Source organism: Trifolium pratense, linkage group LG6 (genome assembly GCF_020283565.1).
Source record: "Trifolium pratense cultivar HEN17-A07 linkage group LG6, ARS_RC_1.1, whole genome shotgun sequence".
NCBI lineage: Eukaryota > Viridiplantae > Streptophyta > Magnoliopsida > Fabales > Fabaceae > Trifolium > Trifolium pratense.
This window is the reverse complement of record NC_060064.1, coordinates 43324137-43341643: the sequence shown is the minus strand read 5'-3', so window position 1 is coordinate 43341643 and position 17507 is coordinate 43324137. Positions and strand designations below refer to the sequence as shown.

General features: G+C 36.4%; 1 long non-coding RNA gene across 4 annotated transcripts; it reads right to left on the bottom strand.

Moving 5' to 3' along the window:
- Positions 1-460: 460 nt before the first annotated feature.
- Positions 461-2210, bottom strand: LOC123893132. Of its 4 annotated transcripts, none has more exons than XR_006803359.1 (3): positions 2181-2210; positions 1313-1860; positions 461-866 (listed from the first exon to the last, which is right to left on the bottom strand). It is a non-coding gene; the product is annotated as an uncharacterized LOC123893132 (long non-coding RNA). The 4 variants fall into 4 exon arrangements; XR_006803361.1 differs by having other exon boundaries at positions 2187-2207; XR_006803362.1 differs by lacking the exon at positions 2181-2210 and adding an exon at positions 2009-2171.
- Positions 2211-17507: the final 15297 nt, after the last annotated feature.

The window sequence follows — 17507 nt, the reverse complement described above, 5'->3', positions numbered from 1 at the left end:
ATTTAAATGCGTACAGTTAACACAAAAATGGCAAATTTGGGAAGTTACGCTTATTGACAAAAAATTGAATACTACACTACTACAAAAAAGCCCCTTTAATAGCACTTGTTTTGACTTTTAATAGCGTTTTAAAGCGCTATTACTGATACCGCTATTATAAGTCTGGATGCTTACAATAGCGTTTTAAAATGATATCAAATGTGCATTTTTAACAGCGCTTTTAGTAAAACGCGCTATAGTATGCTGTTTAACACTGCCCATGATATCTTTTGAAACGGAGCTTTAATAGCGCTTTGTTCTATAAACGCTGTCATAGGTACATATTTAAGAGCGCCCGTGTCACAAATGCGCTATTATATGTCCTTTTTTAAAAAATAATCTGGGTAAACTTTTAATAGCGTCTGTGCAAAAAGCGCTATCGTATGTCATCATTTTTTATTTTTTTTTGCTTTCGACATTCTCTGGAATTTAAAAAATAAATACCTTTGATTTTCATTAATCATAATCAAATACATAGTCACAATCCATTTGTTACAACACAATCTAGTCACTAATATTGACACTAGAATCACATAAGACTAAGTGGCCAAAACATATACAAACAAAGACTCCATATTGACTGGACTATAACACTAGAATCATAAAAGACTAAATGGCCAAAACATATATTGATCCAAAAACTAGTTACAAATCTCATAAACAATATAGGACATTACAACAAAATAAAAATAAAAAACTAGCAGCAAAAATGCAATGTCGCTGCACATAGCAAGAGGACAAAAGCAGCCGCAACACCACCAGAAAACACCAAGACAGGCAACTTATAAGCGATCCAACGTCGAGGGCAAAAACTGTCAACTAAAAAACTAGAAACAAGGCAGCAGAGGCAGATTTTGAACATGTTAAAAACCAGAAATAAGCAAACACCAGTAGGACATAATGTTTTCTCTTTAGGCCCCCATGGTTCTTCCCCCCTGGATTTTACTTTTTTGCCCTTCAATAAAAACTTCGGTTGCTACGAACCGAATTTTTTTGGCCTTGAAAAAAAAATTGGTTTCTGTTAACCGAATTTTCCCTGAATTTGAACTAGAAAAAACTTCGGTTTTTGCGAACCGAAGTTTTTAGCAAGGGCAAAATTGGAATATTTGGGGGTATAAAAGATACATGAGAGGCCTAGAGAGAAAACATCGTAGGACATACATAAACACCTATTCATTGTCTTCTTTTTTGCTCAAAAATATATTTCAATTGTTCAAAGTTTAAACTAAAATTAATGAAATGCGGACAAAAATTAGAAAGGAAATACATATACCTGGCTTGAACTCCATTTTGTTGGGTGTACGTTGATTGCTCATGAAGCCTTAGACTGGGCACTTTTGAAACAATATACTCAAAAGATTCATATGCTTTGGAGCCAAATCTACAAAACCAAAATGATCAAAACAAGTAATAATTACACTTAATAATTTCTTATTAATTTAATCAATTATTCCACTGGAATGACAGATCAAGACCTGGAGCATATGTACAAAAGATATCAATTGTAGAAAGAAGTACCAAACCATATATTGTGATATAGAACTAGTCAATCTTTTAACACATGTATCTTATGGCTCTATTCTTAAAGCCTGCCACAATGAAAATGATACACAGATTATTAATAGAAATTTCAAATAGATAAGAATAGAAACTTTATAAGCACAGAGATGACGAAATATATACTAGCCACCCATCGAAGCCTAAATGAACAGCAAGCTCTGCCAGACATTCTACATACATTCGTGCAGACTCCTTTGTTGAAAGCAGTATATCACAATTAGCCTTTCACTCATCCCATTCAGTGATGAAAGTCCCCAACACCTAAAATATCAAATAAACAAAGTACAAGCGATGAATAATCCATCTGTTCTGATTAAAGTGTGATCAATAAATAATGTCAGAAACATCTCTAAGTGAGAAACTCAATGAATCTCGAGCTCCCAAAAAAGATTTTAGAAAAGTACTTTACATTTGCCAAATGATCTCAAATAAATTAAATTAAGCCAAAGTTATGCTCTAATATGTATGAGCAGCCTAAAGCAGAAAAATTCAATCCTACCCTCCACCCTGCCAAACAAATTAACCCTTAATGATAACTTATAAATTATAATTATAAATATCTGCATATTATAAAGTCTGACCGTAACTCTTTACATCTTCATTGTCACCTTGTGAATTGAGGTCCTTCAATAAACCCTCTTCCTACACAAACCCATTACAAAAAACAAAACAAAAAAAAAAACCCAAAAAGTTGAATCTTAAAAATTAAATTACAGTTTGTCAAAAAAATCAATAAATTAAATTACAGAGAAAAATTGAAATTACCTTGAGATTATGTATAATGAATCACCTCACATAGTTGTACTAGTAGTACTCTTGATGTGCAGTGTTGATAAGTTATGTACCATATGTAACGACCCATTTTTCGTATTCGTATATTTTATTAAATGTATTTTATTTATTAATTGGCTTTTATTATTTTAGTGAGCGGCGAATAATTATTTAGCCGAACGTAAGTTATTAGACGCGAGAACCTTGGTTTTGGGCTTGAAGGGCGTGAGAGGCATGGGCCTAAGCCAAATGGGCTTGGTTCATGACCATGGGAAAGAGTATAAGTAGCAAGTCCAACTTATGAATAGTTTCATAACTTCATTTCTTGAGTTTTGAGTGAGTAGAGCAAGAGCAAAACCATAGAGCAAGAGCTAGGGTTTTGGCTAAGAGAAAGCTTGAGCAAGAGAAGGCTTGGATCATCATCTTTGCTTAAGGTAAGAGATTAGAATTCATGATTCTTGAGTGACAAGGAGGGGGGAGATTGTCTATGTCTCCGTTCCCGAACTCTCCCACTCAATTTCTTTTAGACTTTTGATAAGCTTTTGTATGTGAGTCTGATGTTTTTCATCATCACTTTGTATGTGTTAATCACTAGTTTGATTCCATGATGAATATGTATGTGTATGGTTGTGTTTTAATTACCGCGTGGCACTCTGCCTTTACACTTGTTAAAAAGTTTTTAAAATTACGTTTTTAAGGGTAGTATGGGTTAGGGTGTTACAATAGTGGTATCAGAGCAGGTCGGTTCATGTGAACCAATTAGGACTTTTCTTTTCCCCGTATGAGCATGTGTAGGGAACACTGTTAGTACTTTCTAACGTCTAGTTGTGATTCGTTCAGGAATCATGGCTGCTGCGAGAACGAATGCTCAGATTGCGGAAGCTTTGGCCGCACTTACCAACATTGTGGTTAGAGATCATCAACCTGGAAGAGAGGTAGAGATGAGGTTGGAAAGGTTCATGAAGCAGAAACCGCCAACATTTACCGGAGGTTACAACCCGGATGGAGCTTACAAGTGGCTGGAGGAACTTGAGATAATTTTTGAAGCAATGGATTGTTCCGAGGAAGGGAAGACAACCCTTGGAACATATGTGTTGCGTGAGGAAGCGAATGTGTGGTGGAAGAATGCCAAGTTGAGGCTAGGACCCGGTGGTATGGCTATACCATGGGCAATGTTTAAGAGAGAATTTTTGGTTAAGTATTTTCCTGTGGATGTGAAGAATAAGAAGGTGGTGGAATTCATGGAGTTGAAACAGGGAAATATGACGGTAGCTGACTATGCCGTCAAGTTTGAGACTTTGTGTGCGTTTAGCCCGCATTACAACACTTTGGAAGCGGAGAACGACAAGTGTGTGAAGTTTGAAAGTGGTCTGCGTCCGGACATTAAGCATATGATTGGATTTTCGCAGATAAGGGATTTTGCGACCCTTGTGAACAAGAGTAGGATCTGTGATGAAGATGGTATGGCGAAGGTGAACTACTACAAAGCTGCGAATGACCGAAAAGGGAAAGGACAAGAGCGCGGAAAACCTTATGATAACCGCGGTAGGGGTAATACAAGTGGAAGTAGGAAACCGAATAATGGGAATTGTTACAAATGTGGAGAGAGGGGTCATATGTCGTATGATTGCCTGAAGAAATTGGACAAGTGTTTGAATTGTGGGAAGTTAGGCCACAAAGCTGAAGTGTGTAGGACAAGAGTGTTTTGTTTCAACTGTGGTGAGGAGGGCCACAAGAGTATAACCTGCAAGAAGCCGAAGAAGGTAATGGGGAAGGTGTTTGCTTTGAGTGGAGAGGATGCTAGCCTTGAGGACAATCTCATTAGAGGTACGTGTTTCATCTATGACACTCCTTTAATTGCGATTATAGATACGGGAGCGACGCATTCTTTTATTTCTTTGGATTGTGCGAAGCGTCTTAGTATTCCTTTAACGGATATGTTGGGTAGGATGGAAATAGAAACTCCTGCTAATGGTTCAGTGATTACCCGACAAGTATGTCGTAACTGCCCCGTAACCATTTTTGATAGGCACTTTGGTATGGATTTAGTGTGTATTCCACTTAGTGGTATGGATGTGATTTTTGGTATGAATTGGTTAATCTTTAATCGAATTCATATCAACTGTCGTGAGAAGGCCGTTGTTTTTCCGAAGCCGGAGGAGAACTTGCATTTGATGAGTGGAAAGGAAGTATCGGAAGCGTGGAAAGAACATGCCGAGATGTTCATGATGTTTGCATCATTGAAACTCGAAGGAGGAGTTAAGATAGAAGAGTTACCGATCGTTTGTGAATTCCCAGATGTGTTTCCGGATGATATATCTGACGTGCCTCCAAAGCGAGAGGTAGAGTTTTCTATCGACCTAGTACCTGGAACTAGTCCGATATCGATGGCGCCGTATCGAATGTCAGCGTCAGAGTTGAATGAGTTGAAGAAGCAACTTGAAGAGCTGCTTGAGAAGAGGTTTGTTCGACCGAGTGTTTCGCCATGGGGAGCGCCGGTGTTGCTTGTGAAGAAGAAAGATGGAAGCATGAGATTATGTATAGACTATCGTCAGTTGAACAAAGTGACGATCAAGAATAAATATCCACTTCCGAGGATAGATGATTTGATGGATCAACTAGTTGGAGCTTGTGTGTTTAGTAAGATCGATTTGAGATCTGGATACCATCAGATTAGAGTGAAGACGGAAGACATACCTAAGACTGCGTTTAGGACGAGGTATGGGCACTACGAGTATTCAGTTATGCCGTTTGGTGTGACCAATGCACCTGGAGTTTTCATGGAGTATATGAACCGAATTTTCCATTCATTTTTGGATAGATTCGTGGTGGTGTTCATCGACGACATTTTGATTTACTCAAAATCCGAGGAAGAGCACGAAGAGCACTTGAGGATTGTTTTACAAGTCTTGAAGGAGAAGAAGTTGTATGCCAAGTTGTCTAAGTGTGAATTTTGGATGAAAGAGGTGAGTTTCCTAGGGCATATAATTTCAAGTGGAGGAATCGTGGTAGATCGTCTGACGAAGTGTGCTCACTTCATTGCTATCAGGAAAGGTACTTTGGTGCCTAAGTTGGCCGAGATTTATGTGGAGCAGATTGTGAAGCTACATGGTATTCCAACAAGTATTATTTCGGATAGAGATCCGAGATTTACTTCTAGATTTTGGGAAAGCTTGCAAGAAGCTTTAGGAACGAAGTTGAGGTTGAGTTCAGCGTATCATCCTCAGACAGATGGTCAGTCGGAGAGGACGATACAATCCTTAGAGGATTTGTTGAGAGCTTGTGTTTTGGAGCAAAACGTGAATTGGGATTCTTGTTTGCCGTTGGTAGAGTTTACATACAACAACAGTTACCATTCTAGTATCGGAATGGCACCGTTTGAGGCTTTGTATGGGAGAAGGTGTAGGACACCTCTGTGTTGGTATGAAACTGGAGAAGGTGCAATTCTTGGACCAGAGATTGTACAAGAAACAACAGATAAGATTCGGATGATTCGTGAGAAGATGAAAGCATCTCAGAGTCGACAGAAGAGTTATCATGATAAGAGGAGGAAGGACATTGAATTCCAAGAAGGGGATCATGTATTCTTACGAGTTAAATCGACTACTGGAGTAGGACGTGCGTTGAAGTCGCGAAAGTTGACGTCGAGATTTATTGGGTCGTTTGAGATTTTGAAGCGAGTTGGGAAAGTTGCGTATAGGATTGCATTACCGCCATCATTGGCGAATTTGCACGATGTTTTTCATGTATCACAGTTGCGCAAGTATGTGTCTGATCCGACACACGTGATTGAATCGGACGATGTTCAAGTGAGGGATGACTTGACCATTGAGACTGTGCCTTTGAGAATCGAAGGAAGAGAAGTGAAGAGATTGAGAAACAAAGAGATTGCATCCGTGAAAGTCGTGTGGGGAGGACCGGCTGGTGAGAATGCGACGTGGGAGTTGGAAAGCAAGATGAGAGATTCTTATCCCGATCTGTTTCTAGGTAATTTCGAGGGCGAAATTCTTTTAAGGGGGGTAGGATTGTAACGACCCATTTTTCGTATTCGTATATTTTATTAAATGTATTTTATTTATTAATTGGCTTTTATTATTTTAGTGAGCGGCGAATAATTATTTAGCCGAACGTAAGTTATTAGACGCGAGAACCTTGGTTTTGGGCTTGAAGGGCGTGAGAGGCATGGGCCTAAGCCAAATGGGCTTGGTTCATGACCATGGGAAAGAGTATAAGTAGCAAGTCCAACTTATGAATAGTTTCATAACTTCATTTCTTGAGTTTTGAGTGAGTAGAGCAAGAGCAAAACCATAGAGCAAGAGCTAGGGTTTTGGCTAAGAGAAAGCTTGAGCAAGAGAAGGCTTGGATCATCATCTTTGCTTAAGGTAAGAGATTAGAATTCATGATTCTTGAGTGACAAGGAGGGGGGAGATTGTCTATGTCTCCGTTCCCGAACTCTCCCACTCAATTTCTTTTAGACTTTTGATAAGCTTTTGTATGTGAGTCTGATGTTTTTCATCATCACTTTGTATGTGTTAATCACTAGTTTGATTCCATGATGAATATGTATGTGTATGGTTGTGTTTTAATTACCGCGTGGCACTCTGCCTTTACACTTGTTAAAAAGTTTTTAAAATTACGTTTTTAAGGGTAGTATGGGTTAGGGTGTTACACCATATTGAAAAATGAATGCACAAAACCACACCTAAGAAAGCAAAACCTGCAAAACTATCTTGAAATCATTTACATGGCTTTACTTACTAATTACCAAATTAGATTTGTAGGAAAAATCAGTTCATAACATCTCAACCATGAACACAAAACCTTATAGTGTGCCAAATTGGAAATTAAAGGTATATGTCTTCCACTCTCTCTTCTGTCACACTCTCGCTTTCATCTTTCTCACACTTCATTTTGTCTATGAGACAAGTATAGGACATATAACAATATTTTTGCTTCTACCACACAAAAGAATGAGAAACAGCTTCGATAAATCACAAATTCCCTTTTACTATTGAACAGTGCAAAATTCAAGGACGGCCAAAAATTTAAACCCATCGTTATCAGTTGCTTACCACAAAACAAAAACTTAGATAAGATATTTTAGTTTTACTCTAAATTTTAAGTAACACCAAGCCATATAGTTAACTATTTATCATTATTTTTGCAACGAGGGGCTAGATGTGATTGGGAACTCAAAGGGTGGACTCAGCCTATTGTCACAAATTTCTATCTTATCCATCAAAATTACCAAACGAATAAGAAATTACCTTTTCCAAATAATACCATTTATAAGTTTGCAGTAATCACTTGGTATAATTAACACGAAATCGAAAAGATTGTAAAATCCATGAATAAGAAACTAAGTATAATACTAGGATCCACAAAAATAATGAATAATCACACACAAAACACACACACTGAACCAACAATTCTAAACTCTACCAACAAGTGAAAAAAATACAGGGGCACATACTATTAAAGATTGTGAACCTAAGTAAGTACTTAACCCCTGCTTTGACAACAACCGCTGACGGCACTCATCTCATTCATGTATTCACAATGAGAAGGAAGAGAACAATAAACTCTCTCAAATCTTCTTCTTCACAAACAACAATTTCTATCCATCACCAATTGTCTTCAATTCTTACTCACTATATGTAATCCAACAGTTTGTTTCCTCCGTTACCTTTTCAATAGCTTCTCCAACCTCAATCTGTCGTGCTACTACGGTGATGGCCTCGACATGCTTCTCTGCCAAATCTCTCTTTGTTTTAGAACCTTGTTAATTCTTGAACATTATATCGCCTAATTACACACAACACGCCTAAACAACCAGCCAAATAGCACATAAATCTATTCCATATAGCAGCTAAATAACACAAAAACACCTAAACCAACCAATCTAAGATACACCAAAAACAAGAACCCAACACAAACAGAACATGATAGATACAAAATTGGGAGAAAAATTGCACCCAATATAATATTAGTTGAAAAAGTCATAGTTAAATAGCCAGCCAACAAAAACAATGTCTTCTAACTTGAATCAATTTTGCAAATTAAATTTTCTCAGACATCTAAAATGTAAGCATACCTTAATAACGATGGTTTGAGTTGTGACAGCGCAACGCGAACGTTGTGACGAGCACGGTGACAAACGAGTACGAATTGTGAAAGATTAATTGATGCGTATATGGTGGAGAGAAGATAATTTATGGGTTATGGGTTAGGGATTCGATTGCAGAATTCGATTGCAGGAAGATGAGTTCGATTCTTAGGGTTTGAAGGAATTCGATTGAAGAAGATGATTTTGTTACCTTTGGATATTAGGGTTTATAGATGAGATCGTGTGCTCAAGATTTTTGTGGAAGAACTGATTTTAGTGCGCTGAAGTTTTGATCTCAGTTTTGATTTTGTTTTTCTATAATTTCTGTTTTAATTTTTAATATTTTTTTTTAAAAAAAAAAAAAAAAGGGTTCAAGGGGTCATGGGTTCGACACCCACCCACCACACTTTTTTATTAATTTTCCAGCGCAGGTTATAAGCTTTAATAGCATTTTTTTAAAAGCGTTATTATAATGCTATGCGTTTCGGGTTTTAATAGCGGTTTCTCTACAAAGCGATATTATAGAGTTCATTGGTCGAAGGCTTTAATAGCGGTTTTCCTAAAAGCGCTATTATAAAAGCTACAGTTTGTGTTTTAATAGCGTGTTTTAAATAAGCGCTATTAAAAGGGCGCTATTAAAACTCATTTTTGTAGTAGTGCTAAAAGTCATCATTAACCACCCACTACCTGACACACATGAGCCACGTGCAAAAGATTACTCGGTAACTGCCAACTTAGTGAATAACTGTTCAGTAGAGAATACTGAACGTTTTCCACTTAGAAAGGTCAGAGCCTCTGAGTTGAAAAGATTCTATCAGAGTTAAGTACTTCAGATCTTATGTGTTCAGATGTTCTGAACCAGAAGTTCTGAGATACATAACCTCTTACACCTTAGAAGCCAAAAAAAAAATTTATTCAGAGATTGAAAACATGTTCAGATGTTTCTTTATAAAATCAAATCTTTCAACAGGTAAGGCTTTAGTAAATATGTCAGCCCATTGATTTTCAGTATCAACAAACTTAATATCTATAATGCCTCTCTGAACATAATCTCTGATGAAATGATGTTTAATTTCAATATGTTTGGCTCTAGAGTGAAGGATAGGATTTTAGAAAGATGAATGGCTGCAGTATTATCACAATATAAAGGAATATTGTGACTGTTTACTTGATAATCTTCTAGCTGATATTTTAACCAGAGTAGTTGTGTGCAACACTTAGCTGCTGAAATGTATTTTGCTTCTGCTGTAGACAAAGCTATAGTAGTTTGTCTCTTACTAGCCCAGGAGATAAGGTTTTCACCAACAAATTGACAATTGCCACTTGTGGATTTTCTTTCAATTTTATCTCCGGCATAGTCAGCACCACAAAATCCATTTAGCACATAATCATTGGATTTCTTATAGAGAAGTCCAAGATTAGTTGTTCCTTTCAGATACCTAAAGATTCTCTTTACAGCAGTACGATGAGATTCTCTTGGATCTGACTGGAATCTTGCACATAAGCAAACACTGAATAAAATATCTGGCCTAGAGGCTGTCAGATAGAGTAAGGAACCAATCATACCTCTGTAGACCTTTTGGTCTACTTTTCCTTCATCTTCTGTCTTGCTCATGTTGGTAGTTGAATGCATGGGAGTGTTCATTATCTTGCAGTCATCTAGGTTGAACTTCTTCAGAAGTTCTTTGGTGTATTTTGATTGATGAACATAAGTTCCTTCCTTCTTCTGATTAATTTGAATTCCAAGGAAGAACTTCAATTCTCCCATCATGCTCATTTCAAATTCATCCTGCATTATCTTAGAGAAATTCTTGCACAAGGAAGCATTAGTTGAACTAAAAATAATATCATCAACATATATTTGAATGATTAAAATATCTTCTTTGGTTGTTTTTCTAAAGAGTGTGCAGTCAACCTTCCCTTTCTCAAAACCCTTTTCAAGAAGGAAATTACTGAGTCTATCATACCAAGCTCTTGGAGCTTGTTTCAGACCATACAGTGATTTCTTCAATCTGAAAACATGTTCTGGGTTTGAGACATCTTCAAAACCAAGAGGTTGCTTAACATACACTTCTTCAGAAATGAAACCATTTAAGAAGGCACTTTTAACATCCATCTGATACAAAGTTATTCCATGATTAACAGCATAAGATAGAAGTAACCTGATAGCTTCAAGTCTAGCTACTGGTGCAAAGGTTTCAGTATAGTCAATCCCCTCTTGCTGACTATAACCTTGTGCAACCAATCTAGCCTTGTTTCTTACCACTTCACCTTGTTCATTCAGCTTGTTTCTGAATACCCATTTTGTTCCAATAATGTTCTTGTGTGAAGGTTTGGGCACTAGAGTCCATACATCATTCCTTTGAAATTGATTCAGCTCTTCTTGCATTGCTACTATCCAAGCATCATCTTTCAGAGCTTCATCAACTTTTGAAGGTTCCATCATTGAAATAAGACCAACTAAGGATTCCTCATTTCTTAGTTGAGATCTTGTCTTTCTTGGACTATCTTTATTGCCTAAGATCAGTTCCTCTGGATGTGATGATTTGTATTTGAAAGTGTTTCTAGGGGGTTCATCATCTTCAGACTCATCAACAGCAGGTTCAGCAGCTGCTTCATTCCTTTGATGTTCAGAGTCTGTAGGAATTATCATGTTCAAAGGTTCTTCAGAGAATGGATGTTCTGAATAGTTTGGAATATCTGAATACTGATCCTCTGATACCTGAAATCTAGACAAACCTTCCACAAGCTCTGACACTTGGTCAGGCTCTTTGTCATCAAACTTGACATGCATAGTTTCTTCCACAGTATGTGTTTCAGAAATATACAGTCTGTATGCTTTTGAGCGTTCAGAATATCCTATAAAGATACCCTTATAACCTCTAGCATCAAATTTCTTTAGATGGACTTTGTTGTTTAAAATGTAACAAGTACATCCAAACTGATGAAAATAAGAAATGTCAGGTTTTCTTCCTTTGAACAGTTCATAAGCAGTTTTGTTCAATTTAGATCTGATATAGATTCTATTTTGAACATAACATGATGTGTTTACAGCTTCTGCCCATAAAAACTTTGCTACATTAGTTTCATGCATCATGGTTCTGGCCATTTCTTGTAGAGTTCTATTTTTTCTTTCTACAACCCCATTTTGTTGAGGAGTTCTAGGAGAAGAGAATTCATGCAAAATGCCATATTTTTCACAAAAGTTTTCAAAAGGTTCATTTTCAAATTCTCCACCATGATCACTTCTAACTTTTAAAATAGTGTAGCCTTTTTCATTTTGAATTTGTTTGCAGAAGATGCTAAACTCATCATAAGCTTCATCTTTTGTTCTTAGGAATTTTACCCAAGTCCATCTACTGTAATCATCAACAATTACTAAACCATACTTCTTTCCATTGATAGAGGCAGTGTTAACTGGCCCAAACAAATCAATGTGCAGAAGTTCCAATGGTCTTGAGGTAGAAACAATGTTTTTGGGTTTAAAAGAAGATTTTGTAATCTTTCCTTTTTGACAAGAACCACAAAGTGTGTTTGAGTGATATTTAATTTTTGGTAAACCTCTGACAAGGTCAAGCTTGCTAAGCTTAGAGATTAACCTCCAGTTAGCATGGCCTAACCTCTTATGCCAGATCCATTTTTCTTCACTCAAGGTCAAAAGACACACCACTTTTTGTTCATTCAAATCAGAAAGATTTATTTTATAAACATTGTTCTTTCTCAGACCTTTGAATACAATGGAGTTGTCAGATTGTTTAGTTACAGTACATGATTCCTTATTAAAGACAACTACATAACCATTGTCGCAAAATTGACTTATGCTCAATAGGTTATGTTTGAGTCCATCTACTAACCAAACATCATTAATAGATAGGGAAGAGTTACCTACTGTACCTGTACCTATTATCTTTCCTTTTTGGTTACCTCCAAAGCCAACAGAGCCTCCCTCTTTCAGAGTCAACTTAGAAAATAGTTGTTTGTCACCAGTCATATGCCTTGAACATCCACTATCCAGATACCATGAGTGATTCATGATACTTCCTTGAGTGGTAGGCTGTATGAGAAACAACTTTAATCATTGCGGTAGAATTCTTCATCACAGTTAATGATAAAGTCATCCCAGTATTCTTCCTCTTCATTTCTCAAGTTCTAATTGGTAACTTGAGAACCTGTCAGCCATTTGTCTAGGACATAAGCCCTTCTTCCTTTGCATTGGACTTGTTTCCATGCTTTAGGCAAGACATATCTTTTCCTAGTTGGTAAATCTGAATGGTACATTATTTCAGCTTTTGGTACCCATCTTCTGGGTCCACGCTTGATAGTCCACAAATGCTTACTATGTTGTTGAGTGTTAGAGAAAGATTTTGGTTTGGAATAATAACTCATTTGGAACTTTTTCTTTGTTTGAGAGTTGTTATTATTCCAGGATTTGGATTGTTTATGATTCCAGAATTTGTATTTATCACCAATCCTTTGTTCTGATTGGTTATATCTACTGACTCTAGAATCATAAATAATCTGAGTCCTGTATTGTCTCTGAGGTTTGGAGTTTGAATTTTTTCTTTTAAAAACTTCTGAGCTTTTAGATTGACTTGTCTCAGGTACTGAAGTTCCTTTGGTTCCAGAAGTTGAAGTCTCAGATTTTGAAGTTTTCAGAACATCTGAACTAATATTCTCAGGTTCTGAATAACTTCTATCTTCTGAACTTTTCTTCCCAGATCCTGAGGAACTTGGTTCCTCTGAGCTGTCAGCTTCTAATTTTCTCAGATCATCATCCTCATTTCCCAGAGTACCAGAATTCTTTCCCTCTTCACTTGGTGGAACAACATAATAAACCCAAGATTTTCCAACCTTTTTGGCAAAGGTCTTTAGCTTTGAATATGTTCTACCATATTCATAGCCAAGTCCTTCTCCTCTATGTCTCATGACATTATAAATTCAATTTGCAGCTTTGCTCTTCCCAAGGTTGAGATGCACAAACTGTTGAAGAGCTATTTCCTGCTCATCAATAGGTTTGTGACACACAGCACAGCCCTTTTCAAGATCATTTACTCTGTTCAGAGTTTCTTGGTATAGACCTTGAAAATGACCTTCCTGTTCAGTCAGAGTGTTAAGCTTTTCTTGTAAAGTTTTTTGTTTACTTAACACTCTGAGGTGTTTCTCAATGACCTTGTTAAGAGCAGTTATAAGTTGAGATTTAGAACAGTCAGAAAATACGTCATCTGTAACTTCTGAATCTGATTATGATTCATCCTCTGGGTCTGCATCTGAGTCAGTTGAAGCCATTAGGGCTAGATTTGCCTCTTCCTCTTCCTCAACTTCTTCCTCAGATGATAGCTCCTCAAAAGTAGCCATCAGACTCTTTTTCAACTTGCTCTTAAATTGTTGCTTCTTTGAGCTGTATCTTTTGCTTTTGTCTTTGGCAGACATTTCTGGACAGTCAGCAATAAAGTGTCCTGGCTTCTTACAGTTGAAGCAGTTCTTCTGATCATCCTTTTTACTGACAAAATTTCTTGAGCTATTTCTTCTGAAGTTTCTTTTGTTAAATCTGTTCCATTGCTGAAACTTAGTGAATAAGGCAAACTCTTCTTCACCCATTTCCTCCTCTTGACCATCTGCAGAAGATTCCTCCTCAATGTCAAGAAGCTGAGTCCTAAGAGCCTTAGAAGGAGTCCTAGTTGACTGTAAAGCCACAGACTTGGACTTCTTCTTAGCTTCTGAATCAACATTCAGAACCATCTCATGGCTTCTGAGATTGCTTATCAGAGCCTCAAGACTCAGAGTCTTGAGATTTTGAGCTTCCTCTATTGCAGTGACCTTAGGTCTCCATGCAATAGGAAGACTCCTCATAATCTTCTGGACATGGACATAGGTGGAGTAACTCCTCTTAAGAGCTTTAAGACCAGATACAAGGATTTGAAACCTTGTAAACATAGTCTCAATGCTTTCATCTTGTTGCATGGTGAATAGTTCATATTGCCTTATCAAGAAACTAGCCTTAGCCTCTTGAACCTTTTCATTACCATCATAGGTAGCACACACAGAGTCAAAGATAGATTTAGCAGTGGACTTGTTTTCTATTCTGACATAATCTTCATGTCTAATAGCACCAACAACAATGTCCTTTACTCTGTGATGCTTGGTATACGTTTTTAGGTTAGCTGGTGAGAGTAACTTTCTGTGCTCAATGGACAATCTTCCATGTTCATTTAAGTTTTCAAAAGCTACTCCCAACTCAACCAAATCCCACAACTCATGATCAATAGCAGTAATATTGCTATACAGTCTTTCCTTCCACCACTCAAATAATGATGCATCACCATTGAATATAGGGGCTTTTCTATTGCCACTATGTTCATGTGATTCATTACTTAAGTAATCAAAACCAAAAGCATTTCTAGGACCACCACCAGCACCGCTGGCCTCACCAGTTGTTCTAGTACTATCGTCTTCTCCAGACATAGTGTTCTCACAAGATCTTTACTGTCTCACTGTTAAGTGAAAGTAACAGACCAGTGCTCTATATACCAATTGAAGGTGTGAAAACACAAGAAGGGGGGGTTGAATTCTGTTTTAGCCAAGTTAAAACTTTTTCAAAGTTCTTAACTTAACTACAACAGCAGCGGATAAGTAACACAATAAAACGAGATAAGGGAGAGAGAGAGAGATCACACAAGCAATTTATACTGGTTCCTCTCACAAAACGAGAGTAGTCCAGTCCCCTTGCACTTCCAAGGGATTTCACTATAATCACACAAGATTACAAATGCTCAAGCACACAAGCAAGAGACTTCACAACAATGCTTAAGCACACAAGCTTAAGACTTCTCACTTAAGCACACAAGCTTAAGACTTCTCAAATAACAGAGATAATAAAGTTGTTGAAAGAATACAACTGCTCTTAAGAGAACCTTAATGAGCAAATACAATGAATACAAAGTATTTGGACTAAGAGTGAAAAACACTAGTTCAGAGGTTCAGAGCTTGTATTCACAAATTCAGAGTTTGTTCGAGCGCGTGTAAGATTGTTGATTACTTTGCAACTTGATTCTTCTAGTATATATAGGACTGAGAAAGAGTCGTTGCAAAGATGACCGTTGATGAAGATATCCTTTGTCTTCAAGCAACTTGTCTGATGCAGTTTGGTCGTTTCCAAAATAGAGTAAGAGTTTCAGACACTTTGACCATGTGCAGAGAAGACTTTCCTTATTCAGCTAATAAGTCTGATATCCCACGTTCTCAAGAGTGGACAGACAAAAAGAGATTAGCTGTTCTGATCAAGGTTGAAGGGTCCTTTTCTTCATTGGTAGGAGAGTTGACCTTCAAATGAGAATCTTCACAGACTTCAAGAAGATCTTCAGAGTTTGATGAAGCTCAGACTTTAAGAAGTTCTGATGACTTCATCTTCTGATGCTCGTAACTACTGAGGACCATTATCTTCTGAAACCTTGTCTTCTGAGCTTTCTTCAGAGCTTATCTGAAGCTAGGTTCTGCACACTTAAAATAAATTTTTAGTCCTTCCAATTCTATATTAATACTTTGTTATCATCAAAACCTTAATAGATTTAGGGGCAAACATTTTTAAATCAATTTTGTTCCAACACAATTTACTTTCCAGCAATGTTACTTAGCTTTACTTGATATTTTTTTCATGAAACTGCTGTTTCGAGGCGATTCGAATTAGCATTTTCCTTTATTATTTGCACAAGATTTAATTCTTAAGTGTTTGTTGAACTTTTTGACGAACATTCAAACATTTTCTTAAGCAAACAAAACACAAAATTGTCCTGAGATTTACTAATTGATCTCTCGAGTTTAAATACTTAAACTAGCGGTTGTTTACCAAATTTCAGTGTAAACAAAAATAAAGTAAGATTTAAAATTAAATAGTATACTGCGATTCAACTGAAGCACTATTAATACTAATCTTTAACTTAAGATTATCCTCTAATTGAAATTAATGACTTAAAAATTATATAAATAAAGTATAATTTTACTTAAAATTATAGTACGGATCAAACTGAATTACTATTAACTTTAGTCTTTTACTGATAGTTATACTCCGGTTGAAATTAATAATTTAAAAATTATAAAAAAAAGTTTAATTTTATTTAAAATTATACTCCGGTTCAACTGAAACACTATTAAATATAGTATTTGAATGAAAATTATACTTCAGTTCAACTGAAGCACTTTTAACACTGATCATTGATTCAAAACTATACTTCGGTTGAAGTTAATGACTTAAAAGATATATAAATAAAGTATAATTTAAAAATAAATACTCCCTCAGGACATAAATATAAGCAAAAATTCACTTTTTAGATTCATTGAATAATGAATGTATTTGGACTAATAAATCTGAAAAATGTATTTGTCAATTTTTCAACTATGAGGCAAAAAATGGGTTTTGGAGTTAAATAGATTCTTGGTTTTAAGATAAACGAGGAAGTTGTAGACCCAATAAATAAATAAATAAAACTCAGATGTAAGTTACTAGCCTTCATTATAATCAAACTTGTGTTGATAACCTGGATTTTAGAAACAAAGAATTATTCGTTAAAAAACCATCACACCCAGTTGCAGAAGCGGACGGGAGGTGGCATCGGCGGCGACGATGAGAGAAAGAGGGAGGAGCAGCGGTGGTGGGAAAGATAATGAGAGGAAGGAGACTATGAAATTGTTGTACAATTTTTTTTTAATATTCTGTTATTTCCTTTTTATTGAATAAATAATTATTTTGATGTTCTAATCTCTTCTAGTTTTATGCCACGTGTCACTTGATCTATGAGGGTACATAGAGATACACAGCAAATAATGTGCATTGTATAATATTATCTGGCACTGATTAAGTCAACATTACTTCCTTATTGAACCACATCAGCAACTTCATCAAAGAAGTCAATTGTGGGACTGCACCATAGAATCTCCCAACAAAAAAATAAATTGGATTCCATGGTTACAATATATTTGAAAAGAAGAACATAATCAGCATTTACCTATGTCAGTGATTCCAACCAAAGGAATGAGT